The sequence below is a fragment of the Chenopodium album genome, chromosome 6 (assembly GCF_948465745.1).
Source record: "Chenopodium album chromosome 6, dcCheAlbu1.1, whole genome shotgun sequence".
Classification (NCBI taxonomy): Eukaryota; Viridiplantae; Streptophyta; class Magnoliopsida; order Caryophyllales; family Amaranthaceae; genus Chenopodium; species Chenopodium album.
The window spans coordinates 59003633-59019912 of NC_137839.1; positions in this window are offsets into that span (position 1 = coordinate 59003633).

Here is a 16280-nt window from a genome sequence, read left to right on the forward strand (position 1 = left end):
GGCAAGTTAGAAGTCAAATCGGCGATTTTTGGTAAAAGTCGTCCTAAAACTTAGAAGAATGCTAATTTGCTATGATTTCAAACATTAGACACCTTAGGTAGTTGTAATTGACATGTTATGATAGATAAATAGCTCATTAGATAAGAAATGTAGAAAACAGGCAAAGTAGTAGTGAAATAGGCGATTTTTGGTAAAAGCCGTCCTAAAAATTAGAAGAATGCTAATTTGCTATGATTTCAAACATTAGACACCTAAGACTATTTATAATTGACATGTTATCATAAAGAAATTGCTCACTAGATAAGAAATGTAGAAATCGGGCAAGTTAGAAGTCAAATAGGCGATTTTTGGTAAAAGCCGTCCTAAAACTTAGAAGAATGCTAATTTGCTATGATTTCAAACATTAGACACCTAAGACTAGTTGTAATTCACATGTTATGATAGATTTTAGCTCATTAGATAAGAAATGTAGAAATGTAAAAGCCGTCCTAAAACTTAGTTCGTTGAATGCTAAATCGGCAAGTTAGAATGATGTTTGAAATATTTAACATATATATATTATTATTTTTTAATTATTAGTTTGAATTTTATGTAATATATGAATGATGTTTAATGTTTGGTATTTTTTTCTTTTCAAAGGTTTGTAAGATTCAAAGGGAAGGCCCTTTGACAAAGGAAGAAGTTGATGAAATTCGCGACATGTGGGCTTTTTTTGTGACATTTGATGGCATCTAGGTAGAATATATAATATATATGTGTTAGTTAGATAATGAATTTGATTGAGTTTTTTTTTTTTTTATGAACAATTAATATTTAATTAATTAGTTACCATATCTTTTTTATTTTTAGTATGTAGTAAATCCATATGTACATTATATTACTTATTTGTAATTAGTACTATACATTATTTATGAGTTTTATATATGTTATTATTATTATGCATTTTATTGTTATTGAATTATTATTATTCCAAAATTTGTAATATTTTTAATTAATTATTATTAATTATTAATATTAATTAATAATATTAATTAATAATAATATTAATAATAATAATAATTTTTAAAAAATTGGATTAATGTGCATATCAAAACAGGTCACTAATAATATTATTATTATTTATTATTATATATATTAAAATAAAAAAAATAAAAAAAAAATAAAAAAAAACAAATGGGAAGCGGTTTGGCGCCAAAACCGCTTGCCATTTGCACTGCACATAATCTAATGTGAAGTGCAAATGGCAAGCGGTTTTGGCGCCAAACCGCTTGCCATTCCCCCCAAATGGGAAGCGGTTCTGAACCACTTTCCATTTACATGGCAATTGGCAAGCCCCCCAAACCCATGCGGTTCAGAACCGCTTCCCATTTGGGGGTTTGAACCGCTTCCCATAATGTTTTTTGTACTAGTGTATATAATCGTACAATTGATGGCTAATATTATCCTTCAAATTCATATGAAGCAATCCACCAAAACCAATGTCTCTTACATCCTTCTTTTGCTTATCACTTAAATCTTCCAGAATTTGACAAAGATGATTAGGACCAGATTTATTACCAAGTTCTAAGTTTGAAATATCATCTTTAGTAAGAGAACTGAAAATTTGAAAAGTAAAAAATCACATTAAAATTGAGATCTATATAAAACATTCTTATTCATGATAATAATTATGTTATTCCTGATAATAGTAATCTTATTTCTGAGCATAAATATCTTTTTCCTAATAAAAAAAAACTCATTTCTGACCAAAATAATCTTATTCCCGATGAAAAAATTACTATCCCTAACTAATGTAATGTGATCACATATATATCTTATTACTGATAAAAGTAATCTTATTTCGGATTGAAGCAATATTATTCCTCACTGATGTAATTTAAATACTGACAAAAAGAAATTAATTTCTGACAAAAAAAAACCTAAATCCTGACAAACATAAACTATTATCAAAATAAAATAATCAAATTCAAGACAAGCTAATTTGTATATATATAATTTATCACAGAATAATAAGGTAATTTCTGATAGAAAAAATATAATTCCTGACAAAGTAATTGTAAATCCTAACAAAAATAATCTATTATCAAATTACAATATAATAACCAGATATGATATGTTTCCCAAGAAAAATGATTCTATATAAAACAACAAGTACAAAATGCTATGTCTTTTTGCGAATTAAATAGAATAGAATTTCACACCTAATAGGTCGACTTCGTTTAGAACCAGGTTTAGGACCACGCTTCTTTATTGGAGGTTCTGAATCGACCCTACAGAACGAAATAATAACTTATAAAAATGGATTTTTTAAAAAACAATATAACTGAAATATAATAAACCTTTCAACCATTGCAATTGTCTTCTCCTTTTTTCGTGCTTGTTTACTTCATTTAAAATAAACTTTTAAGGGAGAAGAATCTTTAATCGACGGAATGTCAGCCATTAATGGAGTCGAAAATGACGAAAGTTAGGGTTTATATAAAAGAAGTAAAAATTAAATACATGCAAATAAAATTAAAGATGGAAAATGAAGTAGTGATGCGAATAATTCGGAAACGTGAAGTTAAGACGATAGTAATGGAGTGATACTGATGAAAATGGAGTGAGAATGCAGAAAACATGGGTGAGAAGAAGAAGGAGAAAGGCGGAACTTTGGGTTTTTGTTTTTTTTTTTTAATGATGGTTATTTAATGTTCAGGCCGAGCGCGGGCTGAATTTTAAATAAACGGGCCGAGTGTGGGCCGATTAATAGAACGTGAGTCCGTTCTACACAGTATTTTTCGTTAAGGTCTAGTATCACACCCAACACCATATATCAAGCAATTTTTTTGGTACACATGCCCTAAAAATCTAAAATAGTAGAAACTTTCGAAATAAAGAAATTGTCACTTTGAATACGGTCGTTTTTCAAAATGGTAACGCTTAAATAAAATATAAGGAAAACAGATTAAAATTGAATTGTTAACGAAAAATAGTACTAACGTAAGTTGGTGAAGTGTTTTAGTAAACAGCATGATTTGTTCTTCTGGTAGTAAACCGACAAATCACATGCATGGATAATCAGTAGTAGTAGTTACAAGATCATATATAAGTTGGTCACAAATATAAAAATTAGATAAGACTTTACAAATCCTAATTATTAAGCGTTTCCAGAAGCTATATATGAGTTATGATGAGATGATAACAAACACCATTTTAGATGTGTTATCATGGCTCTCAAGAAAAGTTCTAAAATTTTCAATTGATTGCTCATATGGGACAGTAAGCAACTTGCTTTAGTTAATGCTAGAATCACAATTTTTTTGAAGTACTAGTTTATGATATTGGTCAACTATATAGATTATCGTTTTAAAAGTAAAAAAAAAAAAGAAAAAAAAAAAAAAGCAGTAAAAAAGTTTAAAGTTGCAAATTTAAAGAATATCACGAAAAAACTGAAAATTCTAATGTAGTCTTATGGCTTTTGACTACCACAATTTCTATAAAATGGACCGCTAAGATCATTTGTTTTAAATTTATTTTTAACTAGTAAATTTAATTATAAAAATTATTTTTTTTAAATTTTAAATATTTTTTTTTCTTTGCAACAATAAATTTTTTTTTTTTTTGTTTCTAGCATTTCAAAAATATTAGAAATGATTTCTGGAAGATAAAAAATATATTTAAAATAATTATTTTTAATTAAAATTACTAATTAAAAATAAATCAAAAAATAAATAATTTCAGCCGTCCATTTTAAAAAATTATGATACTCAAACGTCAAAGACTATATTAGAATCATCTCACGAAAAACATGTAGATTGTTCAATGCACAACTTTTTTTCCAAGTAAAAATGCATATTTTATTTCAACTACTAAAAAAAAAAAAAAAAAATCAACTGCTACATGTGTGTATGATTCTTGAGCCAATAATACATTTTTCATTTGATCATTTGCAACAACATTTGGGAGTGGATTGGAACTTAACCACCTAGAACTTTGACCATGAATCACAATAATATATAAGAACATTTTTTTTTTTTTTTTTTTTTGACAAGAGCTTAAACAACAAGAAAACCTAACTATATGACAAAATTAAAGGAGGATAGACTACTGTTCGCCGTGGTAGCAAGAACGTGCGCCCTGTCCACCACAGTCCGATCTACCTTCAGAATGGTACACCAATCAAAACTGTTGCTAATTTCCCGAATTCGAGCGACAGTCCATCGAACGGGAACATCTGAATCCTGCGCATCCCGAAGACACCTAACAACTCCAGTAGAATCCGTGTAAATAGTAACTTCCGAAATCGACCTAGCGAGCGCCCATTGTAACCCCGCCAAACAGGCATTCATTTCTGCATGTAGAGCTGACTGAGCAAGGCCACACGAGGCCCCCTCTAGACACCCCTGTTCTCCGTACTGACGTACCTCCGGACACCAACCCATACCTGATCTTCTAGTGCTACTGTTCCACGAGCCGTCAACCAGGATGATTGTTGTCCTCGACAGGTTACCCCTTCCTGAATCCCGCAACACAGCGCAAAAAAACCCGGGCGGGTACTCGTTCACCCCTTCTGGTGGGTGCAAGGAGCGAAGGTTCTCATTTTTCTTCGCAGTTAAAAGACCCTGTTGGCGAAGACCTTCCGAAATAATAGCCCGCGTCGATAAACTGACAGTGTCATGCGCGGTGAAGACCCTTTGATTACGCGCTATCCATAACCCCCAGAGAGTGGAAATAAAAAAGGTTGTCCTGTGTCCCTCCAGACCATCCTGGCTTATAAAAAGCCGGATATATTACAGAATCCAATCGCCAAAGGATTGGTCTGCGTTAGCTTGTGAGAGGATATGTAAAATTCCCCCCCTCCATGCGTCCTGCGCATTCCTGCAAAATCTGAACAAGTGTTGTAAATCTTCAACTTGTGTCCTATAGAGGTCACAATATATGCCTACCGCCAGACCGCGTCTTTCCAAATTAGACTTTGTAGCAATTCCATTCTGTAGTAGTTTCCACATAAACAATTTCCACTTAGGCATGATGTTAAGCGACCAGAAGATTTTATAGAGACCTGAGACGGGGTCAGTGAAACATGCAGAATTCGATCATTTAAGGAATGCATACCCTGTTTTGACTGTGTAATTACCCGATTTATGGAATTGCCAGTACAAGTAATCCTCCGAGCCATTACCATCACTCGGTAGCTCCATACTAGCCTTTAAGGAAGCATCTGTGTGGACAAACGCCGAACTTATGCGGGCGAGGTTCCATTCACTTCCCGACGGGCAAATGAAGTAACTCGCTTTCCAATCCTTAGCCTGGCGTAAAGTGACCGAAGATTTAAATTCTGGTACTCTTCCATTCAACCACCTATCCTTCCCTGCCACTATTGATCTACCATTTCCCACCTTCCAACTACAACCCTCGAGCAGCGTATTCCCCGCTCTTATCAAACCCCTTAAACCCCAAGAGAAATTTCTATTCCGATACTGAACCTGAAGACCTTTAGCTAGCGGACTCTGATACCGGGCAGTGCAAACTTGCGCGAGTAAGAGCTGAGGGTTGTGAAATAAACGCCAAGCTTGCTTCATTAGCAAGGCCGAATTAAAGGATCCGAGACTCCGGATCCCCAGACCTCCCATACCCTTAGCCATGCATACTTTGTCTTTACTCACCCAGTGTATTCCGTTGTTATCTCTATTAGACCACAGGAAACTTGCAACAAGAGAATCCACCTTATTTGTAACCGAGATCGGCATCTCGAAACAACTAAGGACATGGGAAGCCATGGCAATGAGAATAGAGTTGATCAATATTAATTTCTGAGGCTGAGAAAGATTAACTGCATTCCAACTTGAGATACGTTTTTTGATTTTATCGACGACGAATTGAAATGCTGCCCCTTTTCCCTTCTCCAAGTCAGACGGAGTTCCGAGGTGGTTCTCAAAGCGATCCACCTGCGGCATGCCCAAGATATTCTTAAAGGACTGCTGAACGGAAAGCGGAGTATTGGGGCTTACTTTGAAGTGTGACTTGGCAAGGTTAAGTTGCTGTCCTGAAATGTCGGAAAATCTGTTAATAATATCTGAAATGGCCTGGGTACTGGAAACATTTGCTCTGTAGAATAATAGAGTATCGTCTGCAAAGAACAGGTGAGAAATTGTGGGACCCCTTCTACCCAGTTTTATGCCGTCGAAAGTTCTCATGTCGCAACCTTGTTGCAGCATTTTCGAAAGGACGTCCATACAAAAGAGAAAAAGGTAGGGTGATAAAGGATCCCCCTGTCGTAGGCCACAACAAGGTCTAAACTGCTCACTTGTCTCCCCATCTAGTAAAACCTTAAACGATACTGTCGAAATGCACTGTCCTATCATGTGCAACCAAGCAGGAGGGAAACCATAATATTGCAGTACCCGGTTCAAGAAAACCCAATTTACCCTGTCATAGGCCTTGCTCATGTCCATCTTAACTGCCGCTAAGTAGTCCTGCCTTGTAGTCTTTTTGTTGATCTTGTCTAAAACCTCATGGCTCAGAAGGATATTATCAGACATGAGTCTACCTGTAATGAAAGCATGTTGTGACTTAGAAATCAGGTCTGGTAATGCTCTCTTCATACGGTTTACCATACATTTAGAGATGCACTTATAGACTGTGTTACAGAGGCTAATGGGTCGAAGATGAGCTGTTGTTTCAGGAACATCAATCTTTGGGAGCATAACCAAGAGGGAGTGGTTCCATTCCTTTAAAAGGTAACCAGTGGTGAAGAAGCTCTTGACTGCCGATACTACCTCACCTCCCACCTTCTCCCAATGTTTTTTGAAGAAGGCGGCCGTAAACCCATCAGGCCCGGGGCTTTTTCCGCCATCAAGGATAAACATGGACCTTCGAACCTCCTCAACAGACACTGGCGTAGTTAAAATAGAAACATGTCGATCACTCAATGTCGGAATATCTAACTCTCTCAGAAGCATGCTTGTTTTAGTATCCGTATCCGTAGAAGTAGTCGAGCATAAAACCTTTTTCATTGAATCCACAACCAACTCCCGTACCTGAGTTATATCCTCCCTCCATACCCCCATATCATCCTGCAGAGCGTGAATTTGATTCCTCTTATGACGCATCTTAACCCTGGAGTATAAGAGCGAGGTGGGAAGATCCCCCACGGCTATAAAGTTTTCTTTCATTCGTTGTTTCCAAAAAGCAACCCCCAACGAAGCAGTACTCATCGTTTCCTCTACATTCGTAACGTATGTGTGTGCCATTGGGAGAGTCGAAACTGACCTACCCTGCGAATCCAAGTCTGTAGTTAACAATTTCCAGTTGACACCCCAAAGCTTAGTGTTCCGCAAGCACCAGCGACGTAGATGGGCCCTAGTCATGACCTGCTTCCTAGAGACAGAGAACATAGGAGACCCTAGAGTAGGTGCATTCCATGTTTGAGTGATAATCGAACCTATGCAGCGTATTAATTATTTCAATTTCAATACAAGTTTTTAATACCAACTTTTTACACTTTTTACACATTTTTAATACCAAGTTTCCTTTATTTCACTCTCTTACGTTCAAATAAATCCACATAAGATAAGATAATGACTGATAAGTTTAGATTGATTTTTTTTTTTAATAGCAAAAATATTTCATTAATTAAAAGTCATATGACATCTACAATAGAGATTCGACGTTAATAAATACATAAGATATTGAATCAAATAGAATTTTCCTTCATAAAAACTATGATCATCGAGTAGATCTTGCACCGCGGAGCATCTCCGGCTTATATCGCTGAAAATTACATCCTTGTTGGAGAGACAATCTAACGATCCTTTGTAGCCGTGAGGATGTTTTCCTTCTGATTCATTTGTTCGTATTCAAAAACTTGATAACTTTTTCACCAACGAAATAATTTCACGACAATCCATTAGCTACCATGGATTCAAAACTAAGAAATTTCTCCCTCGAAAAGAGGAGATAAACCTTGTCTTTCGAAGGAGGTCGAAAAACCCTTGTCTTTCGAAGGAAATCGTAAACCCTTTCTTTCGAGGGAGAAAAGTTCCTCCCAAAAGGAGGAAGCATTATTATAAACCTAAAAAAACAATAAAGAAACAAGGATTGGGGCTTTCCACCGATTAAAATCGATGGAAGCCCCTTCAAAATTCAACAATGGAGGCTAGGGTTTTGGAGAGAGAAAGGAGGAGAGAGAAAGGAGAAAAAAAAGGTCTAAGAGTTAGATTGATTATTTCATATAGAAAAAATTGACATGAATAACCCAACTCTTAATTATTTTTTAATAATCTGAACTTTAATATGAATTTGCTTTCAACGGCCCCAATTGACCAGTACCATGTTGAATAGGTAATTTATTTTTTAACAAAAAGTTTTAATGTACATGTGTCATCATGTAATTGGACAAAAATAAGTTTAAGTTTAATTTTAATTTTAATTTATATTATTGGTTTAATTATTTAATTAATTATCAAAAAATATTATTAGAAAAAACCACCAATCCAACCACTCCTTGTAACACCACTGATTAACTAACTAATAATAAACAATAAATAAAGGAAAAATAGACAACCTTTAAATAAAATTGCGGAAGCATACACCTAAATCGGAGGTATCACCGCCACACTCAACAACCTGTCAACTGTTAAGGCTTACAAAATCCCAACTATACAACTCAATAAATTAAGTGAGCTATTTATACAACTTTACAAACTCTTTATAGCAAACTAATCGAAACACTTGAGCTCCTTTAGCTACGATCATTTGATTAACCTGTCACAACCTTGACTGCTCACCATTAAGGTAAGGACAAATTCTAGAATAGATCATCACAGGGCCACCATAAGAAAAAGACATGTCCGCAAACACAAATAGCACAACAAAACAACACACACTGCACACGTCAGCAAAAAGCCGAGTAATAACCACATATCATAATACAGAGTATAATAGGATAATCAACATTACTAGCTCAATTAAATAATGTAGTTTAAAACTACATTACACATTGTACTCTGAAAATAACCTCTATCAACTCAACCTCGAATAATAATACAATCCTCCACTCAATTAACTCATAACCAATAAGTGTGTCATGCTCTTTGTTCTATACCTAGCCTAGGACATGAGTAATTCGAATAAATAAATCAACAAGTATAAAACTTGAATACTCTCAATAACCATAAAAACACCTTGAACCAGACCACATGCGGGCCAATTCCCACTGAAGGGAACCATAGAAAAATATAAATAAAGATTGTACCTCATTCTTAACTCATGATCATTATCTCATTACCAATATGCCAAGGACTAAGGTCTATAACGCCGAGCCTCAAACCAATAACAAAATAATAATTCTCAACCTTTTGATCTCATACTTATCAAATCACCATTCACAAACTAATAATAAAAACTCAACAATGGCACAGGATCCCAAATAATACAACAATTCGAACTCAATTCAATAATAGAATATCTCAACTCTTATAGGGCAATAAAGCTAATACCCAGATATAATCAAATCTCAACCCAAAAATAAAACTCCGCATTAGCAACCCTAAAACTTCGATAAAACAATACTCCTTATAGAAACAATATTAAAACCCTAGAAATAATATATAACACAATCAATCATATAATAATACAAACACTAATTGCACATATATAAATCTTGATCATACAAATAAGAAATCATAAAATTTACAAATAATAATGCGATATACAATCAATAAAAACAATAATCTATATCAAACAACTCTAAAATTTAATTAAGACTCGTGTGGTTACCTTTCAACAAAATACTATCAACTACGATATTCAAACCAAGAAATAGATTGAGCAACGTCGCAAATCGCAGCCTTCATTATACATACATGTCGAGGGATTTCTTTACAAATCGATAAATAAGATAATGAAGAATGATAAAAGTCGTGAAACAACAACTTTTAACAAGAATCAATCTTTTTGGGTTTGGCTAATGAATCCCACGCACAAAAGGAATCGACAAACCATTTTTTTCTTTGATAAAATCGTTTGAGGGTTAATAATATTTATAGGGTTTAAAATAGTTTATATACGCTTAAAAATTATAGAGTCTTATTTAAACAAAATAGGGTTTTAAAACTTTTCGAACTCTAAAATAAAAATATGAGATTAGTAAAGTTATTTAATAAATAAAAATAAATTATTTTTTTTAATAAAATATATTATATAAAATCATAAAATATTCGGGTATTACACTCCTGCTCTCAAGCCAGCCTGATCCCAACCACCGACCGTTGGCGCCTTGTTGGCCCATTCCCCCCTATCCCGCCGACTCATTTCCCCCCTCCTTCGGCAACAAAGCCCACCCCACTCCTCTCCCCTTTCCGTTTGGTATTTAGGTTGTTTTGGGTTTTCTAGGTTGTTTTGGGTATGTAGGATTTACGGTTTTGGGGGACAGTGAATAGGGGACGTGGTCATTTCGGGGAGGGTAGGGGCTTTATGCGGTGGATTTGGAGAAAATGGGAGGAGGGTGGAGCGTCGCGGTGGGGGAATTTGGGAAAAGAGAAGCAGCATGCTACTAAGGTTGTTCATGGGAAGGGGAAAAAAAGGTGAGCTTCGCCGGCGTGGGAGGAAGAAAGGAGTAGGCGGGGAAGGGGAGAAATGAGACGGCGGGATCCGACAGCTGGGTAGTAGGCCAGCTAGGCACCGACAGTCGAGGTAGGGGTCAAGCGTTGGGCGGCAGTGGCTAACAGGTGGAGGTTTTTTTAAAAAAAAAATTATAAAGTTTTTTATTTTCCTTTTTACTCCTTCTATCCCAAATTACTCATAACGTTTTGACTTTTTGCACTATTCACACATCTCACTTTGACTTTCTCTTTTCGCTATTATATGAAAGTCAATGTAACCATGTAAGATGTTATTGGGTCTATTTTAATGTAAAGTTTTCTATAAATTTTATAGCTTTTATAATGTATAATAAAAGATATCGACAGTTATGAAATATGTGCATCAGCAAGCGTGTTCAGTTAAAATGTTGCAAGTAAATTGGGACAGAGAAAGTAGTTAATTATCTAAATTTAATTATAAAATTAATTTTTTTTTACATATCACTTCCTGACACGTGTCAAGTGACTTGTTATAACTTATAACAAGTTTTTTTTAACTAGTTGGGACCATTGGAAGCTAATTCATATTAAAATTCAGATTATTAAACAATAATAAAAAGGTGGGATTATCTTGAGCGAATAGAGCAAATTTTCCTATAATAATATAAGCTAATATAAGGGCTAATTAATTAATTTAGACAATATAAGATTAGGGTTTATAAGTTCAATTGGTATAATAAGAAAATGGTTTTTTTTAAGATGTGTTCCATTCTTCCAATTTTCACTAATCTGAATATAACTAAACTTAACATAACATATCTGAACTTAATTGAACTTTTCTAAATTTATTAGAACTTATTAAAACTTATTTTAATTATAATTTAAACTTGAAAAACCCCTATCATAACTTATTTCTCCTGAATTGGATTTATCTAGCCCTTGGCCTAATTTTTCCTAATCTAAATTTATCTATATTTATTAGACCTGAAATAAGTGAAATAATAAAGTGAACAAAACATACCTTTAATAGTAAGTTTCAATAAGGTCTAACAATACCTTATACCTAAGGTCTAATAAGGATTGATAAGTTTAGATAAAATAATACACTATAATACAATACAATATAATATAATATAATATAATAGAAGGGTTTATAAGTTCAAAAAAGATAAAATAAGAGATACTAAGTTAAAATAATACTGCTACTTATAATATAAGTGAAATTTAATTAGGTGAAAAGAACTCTAAGAAATATTTAGAGTAGGTCGTAAATAGATAAATTTAAAGAAATAATTTCATACCAAATATGAAGAAAGTGTTAATTTGCTACGGTTTAATTTTTATAGCTTAACTAGCTTAGGTCCCGTGCCATGCACGGTAAGTTTAACTTTTGTTATAAAAAAAAAAAGTATATCTAATAAATAAAAGTGATGCTTTAAAGTAATTTCTTTAATATAACAATAATATGAATCAATTTTACTATAGAGTATTACTTTTTTGACAAAATCTAACATTACTCTAATTGTTAAATGATTAAAAAAGAGTTGGAATAATATTTTAGGGAATATTTTGTCATAAAAATAATATAAAAGATTTGGAATAATATAAATATATTATTATAGGCGTATCAAATATTCACAAAAAAAAAAAAAGTTAAAAGGAAAAGGGGAGTTTTGGAGGGAAAAAACAGCACCAGGATGTACAACACGTGTCACTCCCGGTGTCTGTTTCAGTATTAAGTTATTGATTATTGATGATTGATTTTGTCCGTTTATCTATTCTAATCACTTAATTGCTATAATGAGCTTGAATGTTAAAAGATACATCCAAGAGACTTGTGAAATTAAATATCAAGAGGAACATTCTTTAAAGAACGGAGGGATACATGTTAATAACTACCCGTGCAATGAAAGTATATACCACATCCATCCCTCTTTTGTCAGCATACTTTGACCGGCACAATGCATGTTTTATACAATTTTAATTGAACTTTCTTTTTCTTTTTCTTTTTTTGGTGATAGTTAATTATCATTTTTTTAGCTATATTAATGATGTTATTAATTATTATTATTATTATAAATAAATCAATAAACATATATAAGTTAAGAGTCAATTCCAGTTGGAGCAAAAAAAAACTTTCAAAGAATATATACAAATTTGAATGATAGTATACTTTAATATATTATCTTATGTTTTTTATTTTATAGAAAAAAATACCTAATATAAAATATATGAAAAGTATAATAAAATATTATATTTTTTTTACCAAAGAATGACATTCTCGTTTTCGCTTTTAGTATATAGTTATTGATGCCACATTTAACAATCAAACAACATTAATACATATCTTTAGTACTATATAAAGAGAGACATCTTTGGTTGATAAATTTGACATTTCCCAAAATACCCCTCTGAAAATGTAAAATTACACATCTTTTACAATTATTTATGCTACATAGAAAAAAGTACGTAACCACCAATAAAAATTGCTTTTTTACAAAAAAATAAAATAAAAAATATGTATCACATCCAAAAACTTTTTTTTTTTTAGTTTAAAAAAAATACTTTAAAAAAAAAAAACAACTCTCTTTAATCATACACAAGCTAAGAGAAACACGCTATGCGTGTACTGTATAAGAATTTTATATTGTACAAGTGTAGTGTGTACCTCTTAAGTCATAAAAATATAAGGATGAGGAGATTTGAACACCCAACCTTGTACGAGAAAGGTGGTTATTTAACAGTCTAAGTCAATAATCATGTAAATAAATGTATATAATTGCAAATTACAAGGTCTAAAAAAAAAAAAAAAAAAAAACCATAAATAATATGAGTATTAAATACATACAATATAATCACAAGGTTTAATTAAAATTGCAACCCGATACAACGCATGGACTACACACTAGTTTTCAATCTTAAACATTGCACAGCACTGCAAATATGCTACTTGTACTCCACAGTCGTACCGGGTTGTAGAAACCAGCAAAGAAGGAAGGAAAATGTAGTGGGTTGGTGGGCGTAGACAATGTGAGGTAGTGAAGGCTTTTAGAATGTTGGGTGCGCCTGACAAACTGAACATCTATATATGGTCAATATGGACATAGTGAGTGCATATATATATATGCAATAATGCATGGGGTATGTTAGTTGTACTGTATCTTGTATGTAGTGCCTTCAATTAATTAGTGCATTTTTGTATCATCCGCTAAAGTTATCCATCTTTGGTTTGTATCATCTTAGTATTATTATTAGTGGCCTCTTGTTCCCTTACATTACTGCATTGCATTGCTGTTCCACTTAGTAGGTGCACATGTACGGAGAGTTCATAAAACTACTTCATGTCTTCATTTATTTTATTTTATTTTATTTTTTACTTCATGTCTATTTGAAGATCTGATAATGTAATAAAAGGGTTTTAGTTATACTCTAGGGTTTTAGGTGCGATTAACAAAAGTTTAAGAATCATTTTTGTAATACTTAAATGTTGTATCGTATGTATACAAGCAATACGAATCATACTATGGATTAGAAATACAAAATTTGATGCGTGATTATTAAGCTAAGTTTATTTTTCCTCTTTCTTAGTTTATTTCTTTAGAAATTATACTAGAGTCTCAAATGTTTCTCTTCCTCTACTTTTATTCCACAATTCAAGAACAGATCAAAGCTAGCTCCACATATACTAGTACATAAGGATGAACAATTCTTCTCTTGCTGATAGAATATATAAATCGATCATGGGGTTCAAGCATCATATATTCTATCACTTGCTTTTAAGGAGGGGCCGGCCATAGGATAAGAGAAATCGTGTTTAATTTTCTTTATCACTGTTGTCTTCATCTATATCACACACATTTCTAGTCTAAACTATAAAGTAACATTTAATAACGGTAAATTTTGCATCTCTTCACATTTTAAATACATGACATAATATATAAGTGACGTAATGGTCACTAGTTCATGACATCATGGGTTAAGTCACTTAAGTGTATGTATTATTTTTCCTTGATCCACTGGTTATGGTGTGACCTTATAAAATCCGATTAGTTAGTAGTTGGCCTAGTTTTCATTAGCCCACAGATGGGCTGGGTCCTTTGAGAAGGGAGAAAGGTGAGGAAATCACCACTCAAAGTGTTTAAAGTGGGTTTAATCTGAACCTATGCAAATTTTTCCAACCACTAAATCTTTTTTTTTTTTTTACAGCTATGACAAAGGGCACCTAGTCCCCAGTAGCCTTAGTACACTGAATGTTAAAGCAGTGGAAATTAGGAATTAAAGATAGGAGTTCCTGTATTTTTCTCCTACCATGAATGGCTCCTGTTAAATCTCCTTACATCCACTTGATTGCTCTTGTATCATGAGATGTAACCTTCAAGTGCCTCTGATTTCTCTCCAAGGCCGAGCTAATACCTGCAAAAAGTAAATCAAGGGTAATGGGAACTCTGTTAGCGTGATGTTGGGTGGTTTTTCCTTGATACACAGCGCCGTGTGGAGTTTTTAACACCCAGATCCCCGTGTTGTGATATTTGTTTCCTGTTTTCTTCAGCTCCAGAGTTGCCATCCTACACTCACCCTTCCCTACAATAAGTTGCACCTCAGTGTTCCGCCGTACTGTTCTCTTTTTTCCAGCTCCATCTTCAAAACCCGGGGGTAAGTTCTAATCAGCATCAGTCGAATCAACCACATCACTTGAGTTGTTGTTTGATCTATAAGCTGCCAATTTATGCTCCATTGTTTTAATCGTGATCCCTGCATTTTGCTTTGTTTTCCTGAAGATCAGGTCATTTCTCGCTTCCCATATGCTTTCCAACACTGTTAGGAAAAGGATATAGCTGCCCTCTAGCCCTCTCTTGCTATCACATAAGAGCCTTTGCCAGTTATGAATCCAATTGGCTATTGGAATGTTAGCTTGCTGAGAAACGTTAATACCCAGTGCACTACCTCTCCATATGTGACTAGCAAAAGAGCAATCACGGAAAAGATGCTCCAAGGTTTCCAGATCTGAATGATCACTTCCAGGATCATTTTGGCATAGAACACAACAATGATCCAGCCCCAAACCCCTTTTCCTTCTCTCACTTCCAACTGGAAGCGCTCCTTGTAGAATTTTCCAGATCAGAATTTTTTGTCTAGGATTGCCAGGAAGCTTCCAAACTTTCTTCCAATTTATCACATTCACCTCAGTTTGCTGAGCAGGTGTGCGGTTTACTCTGTATAAATGATTGTACCCTCCCCGAGTAGTGTAATTGCCTCTCCTGTCGCTATCCCAGATAATTATATCCTCGATCCCAGGGGTCAGGTTGCCCATGGTGGATATCTCCTTTACTGTATTTTCATCGAAAAGCACCTTACAGTCGGTAATATTCCAACCTCCACTTCTGTCAAGTAAAGAGGAGACGCTGTCAGTTGAAATCACATCTTGTATCCTCCAAACAGGCTTCTTACCGTGAATCCATGGGTGGTGAATTTTCGCTAGGCACCCATCCCCTATTGACCACGAGCTGCCTTGTTTAAGCAAGTGCAATCCCCACTTGATACTTTCCCATCCCCACGAGCCTGACTTCCTAGCACACCAGTTGTTGTCAAAGAGGGTGGTCTTACAAATGCCATATTTGGCGCTAAACACCTTGCTAACCATTGTATCCGTATTATTTATAATGCGCCACCCCTGCTTAGCAAGCAAATCTTGGTTAAATAAACGAGCATCAAGTA